Below are 9,011 nucleotides of genomic sequence, written 5' to 3' on the forward strand. Positions count from 1 at the left end.
ACAGAATACCTAGAACTAATCTCATCATCCACTATCTTCAATTTCCAATTCAGCCTTTCCAACAACCTCCTGAAATCTCTGAGTGACATCAATATGCTCAAGCTAAAAACTTGGAAAACATTCATGACTCAATCCTTCTTCTATCTCATATTCAAGATTAACTTTGTTACCAAGTTCAGAAAATTCTTTCTTCTAAGTATCTTTCACTTCTTTCCATTCTTAACTGTCCAGGCAGTCAACATCTCTTATCTACACGATACCACAACTACCTAACAGAGCTCTCTGCTTTCAATATTGATACCCAAAAATCTATTCTGTATGCCAAGATCAATATGGTCTTTGAGAGAATAAACCTATTCAAGGTGCCCCTGCCCTTTTTTATTACCTATCAGTGGCTGTCTCTTGCACCCAGAGTAAATCCAAGCTCCTTCATATGCTCCTGTCCATTTTACCTGGGTCATTTCTTTCTGACGCTTTCTCTTTCTTTGAACTACCTCAGGACATTCCCACAGGCTGTTCTTTTCTGGAACCACCCCCCCCCCCATCCCTCCTCACATGTCTAACTGCTACTCAACCCTCAAATCTCAGTTTAAACGTCATTACCTCCTTGAGGCTTCCTCAGTGCTCTGACATATTCTGTGGACTCAGCACTGTGCATATACACACAGCACCCTTTATTTCCTCTATCAGGACACTTAGAAGCCAGAACTGCAATTATTTATTTAATTGCTTATCTCCCACACTAGACTAAGGGCTGAAATCAAATCTGTCTTGGTCGCAATTCTATCTTCAAAGCCCAGTTTAGTGTCTGGTTTACAATGATCAATGCTGATGATAATGAAGATGATGATGAAATAACTGCAATGGGAATTATGTTGCAAGTGGTGAGGATAGGAATCATTATTGCGAAACTACTATCTTCCATATTCTAGTGCTAAATGTTTTACCTGTATCCTTCCATTTATCTCTCACAGTGCTTTAGTTTATGTACTATGATTATTCCCATTTTACAGATAGGAGCATGTAGGTATAGAAAGATTACTCAAATTGCCTGAAGTCAACCCATAGTAATTGGAGGAAATAAGACCTGAATCCAGGTGTTTTCCCAGCAAAAATAAATTGTGGAGGAAATTACACTTTAGGAGTTTAAGTTTCTAAAACTGAGAATTTTAGATATTGGATTCTTATTCTATTGGATTTCTGATGTTTCAGCCTTATTCATTCACAATGTAATCTTAATGCTCTGCTTCCTTTTCTTAAGAATTCCAAATGTAGTATTTCCTTGGATAATTACAGAACCCATAATATACCATAAGTTTACAAAGCTAGAAGGTTTTTAATGGATATTCAGAAGTTTATAGATCAATGTCCTCCTAATTTTTAAATTAATATAGTGACACTATTTTTTAGTTGATCTTGTTCTAATATTAGTCATTTATATTTTTAAAAAGAACAAACAATCTTCCTAAATATAAGGAAGCTTCTCAGTCTACTTCTTGTCTGAAGTAGGTTGGAGTCCATAAGCCTCTTTTTATTTTGTACTTTCCCTGTTCCTTTCAGTCCAAGCTAATATAATTTCTTTAAAATCTTTGTGTATCAAATTATTATCGACTCCATTTTTAAAAAATACATTCATAAATCTTTTTTCAAAGCCCATTCATCTAAACCTTGGGTCCCCTGTGAGGCTGCTCTGATACAAAACCATTAATAGTCTCAGCTCTATTGTGTTAGCAGAGGAGGTCTATGATGCCCGCCCTTAAATTCTTTAGGAGGCTTTTGTGTAATTGAAAGTGTCTATGAGACACACCAACTTATACCTTTTGGGTATTTTAACAAAGGATCGTATAGCCCCATCTCGATTTGATTCTTACTTTGATATTCTTTTGCTGGGAGAGATTGAGAAAAGAAACAGTTTTATTTTCAAATCCAGAAGTTCTGGCTCATATAATTGTTTTAAATTCTGCTCAAAAACTTGGAGATTTCTTCTTTGGTGCATCTCTTCTTCTCATATTTTGTCACAGGAAGCAAACAGAAGCCAGCTGTCACTTTGCACATTCTGCCGGAAAGTCTCCCCACCAGGCCCGTGAGCCCCTCAGGCCCCATTCTGTTTCTCCTGGGACTTGTAACAAGAGTATTGTCAAATTTCCTGCCACTGCATAACAAGAATCCCTTTTTTTCCAATTTCCAATAAATGTTTTCCTCACTTTCTTTCAAGCCCTCAAGGTATTCCCAGCTTCTACTAACAGTCTCCTCGAGACTCTTTCAGCTTTGCTCTCCCACTGGGTCCCGAATCCGATGGCCAGTGCTGTGGGTTTGTATTACCGCAGTGCTGCACTGCCAGACCAGGTTCTCTGCTGATTATAGCTGCTTCACTAACCACTCCAAAATTCTGCGGCTTAAAACCAGAGCCATATTATTATTATCTCTAAAGATTCTGTGTGTCAGTTACTTAAGCAGAGTGTGGAAAAGATGGCCCATCCTTGCTCCATGCTATCTGGCCTCAGATGGGAAGACTGAAATGGCTGTGGGCTGGATCTGCTGAGACTGACTGAGAATTTGCCATCTATTTGCCAGACTATTCTCAGGATCTTTCTGTAGGATGTCTCCATGCAGTTTCTCTAGTAGGGCAACCCGGGGGAGTCAGACTTTACAATGAAGCTCAGGGCTTCAGAAGCAATAGATCCAATAGATCATGATCCCTACAGTAGATCTACAAGAATTCCCACGATGTTGCAAATCTAACCTTACCCTCCAGTCGCTGTGGTATTATTTCTATTCCCTAATATACTCGACTAGCTCCTACCTTGGGACCATTTTGGTTACTGTTTCCTTTGCCTGAATTGCTTTCTCATGGATCTTTTCCTGGACTGCCCTTTATGTCATTCAAGTCTCTGCTCAGACTCGTCACTATATAGTGACTGTCTTAACATAGTTACCTCCTGCACCAGTCACTCAGAATCCAGGGAGGCATGTCACTTTTCTTAATGAGATGGAGGGTGTGCAGTGGAGAGCTCAAGGGAAAAAAGAAAACGCTCTTTTGCAGATGGTGAGATACTCCAAATATTTATGACTTTTTCTCCTGACATTTTTTTCCCTCCTTGAATCTTTGTGGTTTTATGAAAAGCAAAGTTATTCACAATCTAATCATATGCCTCTCTTTTTCTTCTCCTTCACCATAGGTTTGGGGAAAGTGTAATTATAAATAGAAGAAATAAGTTAGAATCCAGGCTTTAAAAAGTGGGGATCATAGAGCAGAATCTCCAGCCCTAAATCTCCTCAACCCTGCTCCTGTCAACTGTGTCAATCACTACCTTCCCATTATGTTTTACTCCCATACCTTGCGACAGTAACAATATACGGAGGACAGAGAAAATGTCCAATACAAAACAAAGGCTTATGCATTTTTCTTCATTCAAAAACTCTCTCTTAAACTCTCATTATCTTGCATCTGAGCAATAGCACCCCAAATGAAATTGCAAGCTTAAGAATTTGTTAGACATGGGGAGAAAGTTTTGACTTCAATGGTTATAAGAGAGTAAAATCTGTTGTGTTGTCATAGCAGATGCAAAAGAAATTATTAGAAAGCAATGTCTGGATTGGCTTGGATGAACTCTCCCTCTAAGCTAGAAATTTAACCGTTATCTTGTCCTGATCTTAGAAATGTGCACTTGCAATCACAAGGGAATATCATTTAACATCAAGTTTCATCACTTCCACTAGGATTTAGAAGCAAGTTAATTTCACATGCATTCTTTCTTAGTAAGGAAAATATTTCCACAGAAGCTAACTCATGGGAATCATACTAGAATCTATTACACAGTGAAAAAAAGCAATACAGAAATATCTTCGTGCCAGTGCTGGACTAAAAAAGCATAGGCGAAGCTGGTAATTCACACAACCCATTAAGAGTACTCAGAAGCCTTATTCTTAGGCTAGCAAAACAAATGTCTTGAATCTCTTCCTATGAAGATAAAATTACTTTATTGGAGCAAAAATACCTGCAGTGAAAATGGAATGAAGAAACTGGCTATAAAGGACAGCTGGAAATATGATTTGCTCAATGACTATAACATGTCCACCAAACGTGCTACCCTGGAAAAGATGAGAGCCTGCACAGGGTCAGACACTTGACTTCCAGAAAAAAGTAGCAGCTCTCACTTAACATATAATGACATTAAAATTTTGTTTCTACTACCTAAATAGCTGGTAAATATTGTGATTGCTCACGTTTTCAATATATGTAGCAGTTATTCTTTTAGATTTCAAATATTTACTTTTCAATATTTTAAGAAAAGCTATCTAGAATGTATTTCACATTTTCTGCCTTAGTAGTGTGTAAGAAACATAATTTATCCTCTCTTTTAAGATAGGAAAAAAATACATTATTATTGTCTTATTACTTTATATGCGTTTGATTACTAATGAACTCATTCATTAAATATATATATTTAATTACATTTTTGTGTATACACATTCACATTGTACACATACTTTTATACATGTACACACAAGAATGTATATTGTATATTGCTGAATCAATTGAAAATAAGCTATAGATGACTTAGGACTTTGTCTCTGAATATTGCAGTATGCATCCTTATGAAGGAAGACATTCTCCTATATATCCATAATACCTAAGAAAATTAACAGTAATTCAATAATGTCTGGTAAACACTCTATATTGAATTTTTCCCAATCCAGAATCTAATCAACATTCACACATTTGCATGTGTTCGTTATATTTCCTTAATCTCTTTTCATCTAGAACTTGTAGCCCTTCTTTTGTTTTTCACGATGTTTTCAAAGAGGCCAGGTCATTTTTCTTGCAGAGCACCCATATCCTGAATTTGTCTGACTGTTCCTTCATTATTAGATTCAACTAAGCAATCTTGGAAAGAATACTACATAGATGATATACTGTACTTTTTTATTGCGTCACATCTGAAGACATGCAATAGCCAGTTGTACCCTATTGCTGAAGCTAAACCAGTCATTTGGTAATCAAGTGACCACCAAATCTCTTTATGTAAAGGCACATTTGATTATTGTAATTATTAAGTAATCTGTGGGATGATTCTTTAAGATCACATGAAAATTCTTTTCCCCAACATGTCACTTGTTTTAGTATTCAGTGATAATCTTTGTCTGAGTTAATTATTATATTAGTTGTTACAACATGAGAAATTCTAGAAATAAAGTGTATAATTACTGAAATTAAGAAATTATTACAAGAGGGTGACAGGACATTAGACACAGCTGATGAAACAATTCATGAAGTAAAAGATCAGCCAATTAGTAGAAAATACCAAGACTGAAACATATACAGGAAAAAGAAATGAAAGATGAATATAAGAGATAAATGGTACACTGTAAAAGGTCTAAGATGAATGCTGAAATCCCTGAAGGAAAAGAGAGAAATAATTGGGCAGAAATAATATTTAATATTCCAAACTAAAAAGACACTAAGCCACAGATGCAAGAAGTACTCCTATATCCCAAACAGGATTAATAAAATGATGCGCACACCTCAGCACATCAGGGAACACTGCTAAAGAGCAGAGGCAGAGAGAATATCTACACACAGCCAGAAAAAGACACAGTTCTTTCAAGTGAGTCATAATAAGACCACAAGCTGAATTATAAACAGAAACAATGGATGCCATAAAAATAAAATACAACTCCAAAGTGTTCAAAGAAAATAACTGCCAACCTAGAATTCTATATACCATAAAAATATCATCCAAAAACGAAGATGAAACAAATGTTTTCACACACATATGCACACACATCTGAGAGAATTTGTCAATAGCAGATCCACCTAAAGAAATAATCAAAGATGTTATTTGGGCAGAAGTAAATTGATCCCAGAGGGAAATAGGGGGAGAGGGAAACAAATTTAGAGTAACGAGAAAGGTAAATATGTAGCTAAATCAGATGAATCGTTGACTATAAACAAATAATAATGATATGAGCTATCTAAAATGTAAAATGGAATTAAAAAACAAAATGAAAATACCATAAAACATGAGGGATATATAGAATTTACATGTTCTAATATCTTTTGGTTGTTTGATATATGGTAAAAAGTACTAATTTATATTACACTTAAATAAGTCAATGATGCATTTTGTAATCTCCTAGGTAACCAGTAAATAGTAGTAAAGTGATTTTTAACTAAAAGTTAATAGAAGGAAAAATGAAAAACAATACTTGATTAATGAAGCCAGCGGTGAAAGGAAAGAAACAAATATAAAAACAGTTTTAAAAGTATTAAAGAAAATGTAGCTTAATGATTAAAATATGTTCTTGATTCATTTATACCTGCTTCCAACCCATTTCTGGTGTTCTTTAATTGTATAGCCTTGGGAAAATCACTTGATTGCTCTAATTAGTAACCTCTCTATCTGTAAAGTGAGGATAATGTTACTACTTGCTTGTGGTGTTTTGTGAGCAGTAAATGAAATAACTGAAATAAAATATGGGCACACGGATTGTTACCATGTTGGAGGAATCATGGAGAAGACGTGACCACCAGTTGACCCTCCAGCTGGACTCGGACAATCAGAGGCTCCACTCCTGACTCCCCACCGCTCCTTCACTCCCTCCCCACCCCTCGCCCCCATCCTTGAAATGTACCTTGACAGAGCAAGGTGTTGAGAGACCATCTGGACTGGACACGTCACTGAACCCAGTTAGGGCCTCTCTATAAACTTTCAAGATTCTGGCTGGTGCAGATCTACTCAAGTTGCAGCGCCCAAGACAAGCCTCCTTTGTAAGTTCCTTCGCTTATTACACCTGTCACCTGCCAACCTGGAGTGGTCTGCCTCTTTCTTCATCTCTCCTTGCCTTCCATGTATGGGGACCAGTTACATATTTCACCTGGGAAATTCCCTAGGTTTTGAACCAACATATCAATAAATATTCACTGCTAATGTATAATAAAACTAACATCTATAGTTTTAAATTTTGTCTTTTACCTGAATCCTGTGATCCAGAAATTGTGAAAATTATAAAATTATGAGATTGAAAGTCCCATGGTACATCCACATACCAGGTTGGTTTGTTATATAAATTTTTTGATAAAAATATATCTTGCCTGATAACATCATAATGTATAAAATTAGGTGTTGATAATTGGTGAGCAGCAAGATAGTATGACATCCTAACAAATAACTATGGTTTTTCAAGCTGTGTGCAATAGTTCCCTAAAATTAAATGACTTTGTTGTCTGAGTTCTAGCTCTGGCCTTTTTAGTGCCTACTCATGGCAAGAATGTCTTTGTTCATTGGACAATATCATTTAGCTTTGATGGTCCTCAGTAGCCTCAGTTTTTTAAATGGTGATTTTAAAAAATCCACATTGCCTACCTTACAGGATTTCTTTTTTTTTTTAATTTTAATTTTTTTTTTAGATTTCTTTTTAAATAAATCAAATGAATCGCAAACATAGAGAACACTGAAAAGTATGGTATTCAAATGTAAAATGTTGTTGTTGACATCCCTCATAGGCACGGAAATCACTTGTCATTATTGGTTCTGAAAAAAGGGAAACATCAGGAAAAAAATACTTTGTTATTTTACAATTATTATTCTTCACAGGGAACAAGTGTTAAGGCTTTAGATAGTTTAATGTGCTAAAATAAAGCCCTTTGTGGGAGACAGACTTCAACATATGTAGAAGTTATTCAGTCTGTCCTTGAAGAACCATGCCTTGATTCACACACATTTGTCAAGGCATTATTTGGAAAACATCAGAAAACAAATCAACTTTATCGGAACTACAAGACTATTTACAAAATAGTTCATATACAAGTTCATTCACTAAAAAATAAAATTGTTGCATGTACGCTTGCATTTGGGTATTGTGTCTAACTTCGAAGTGTCAAAGTCATGCATGATTCAAAAACTACATATACCAATTTTGTATGTCAATAGTTTTTTATTTTAATTGTTAGGGATGAGGAATACTTTCAATCATTTTTAAGGAAACATTTTAGGCTTGTAACACTCATATAAAGTTAAAGAAGAGAAATTTCCAACATATGAAAAACATTCCTCCTCTGCCTTTCTGATCAGCACCTTGACTCCCAACACCTAACATTATCCTTGTTATTTTGAACTTTATAGAAAGAGAATCATTCAACATGCATTTTTTCATATCTGGCTTCTTTTCCTGGGCATTATGCTTGTGAGATTTACCCATTTTGCTTAGTGCAGCTGTAATTCTTTTATTTTCAATGCTGGTATTTTTTTTGAGAGATCTTATTTTTTAGAGCAGTTTTAGGTTTACCACAAAACAGAGAGGAAGGTACATATACCTCCTGCCCCTAAACATCCTTAGCCTCTCCCATTGTCAACATCATTTACCAGAACGGTACATTTTTTACCAGGGATCAACCTATATTGACATATCATGAACACCCAAAATCCATACTATATCTTACGATTCACTCTTGGTGTTGTACATCCTATGTGTTTGGAAAAAAGTATAATGATATATGTCCATCATTAAATAATATCATATAGAGTGTTTTACTGCCCTAAAAATCCTCTGGGCAGTGCTTCTTCATCTCCCCTCCACCTGAGTTGAAAACCACTGATTGTGTTATTGTCTCCATAGTTCTGCCTTTTCTAAAAATGTCACATAGTTAGAACCATATGGTATGCAGCTGTCACGCATTTCACATATATAAGCATATATAAGTGTGTATGGGTACATATATAATTCATACTAAGTATATGTAATTGAATACATCGTTGCTATTATTTTGAAATATTATCTGTTAGATCAATTAAGAAAAATGAAAGTTGCATTTTATCTTTACTTGTTTCTTTTTTGATAGTTTCTGACTTTTATTATTTTCCTCCTCTCTAAAGAAAACTCTCTCGTTATTTCTCCTTCACTTTTGAAGGATAATTTCACAGGGTACAGAATTCTAGATTGGTGGGATTTTTCTCTCAACACTTCAAATATTTTACTCCATTCTCTTCTTGCCTGCGTGATTTCTGAGA

This window comes from Equus caballus, chromosome 28, assembly GCF_041296265.1.
Source record: "Equus caballus isolate H_3958 breed thoroughbred chromosome 28, TB-T2T, whole genome shotgun sequence".
NCBI classification, from domain to species: domain Eukaryota; kingdom Metazoa; phylum Chordata; class Mammalia; order Perissodactyla; family Equidae; genus Equus; species Equus caballus.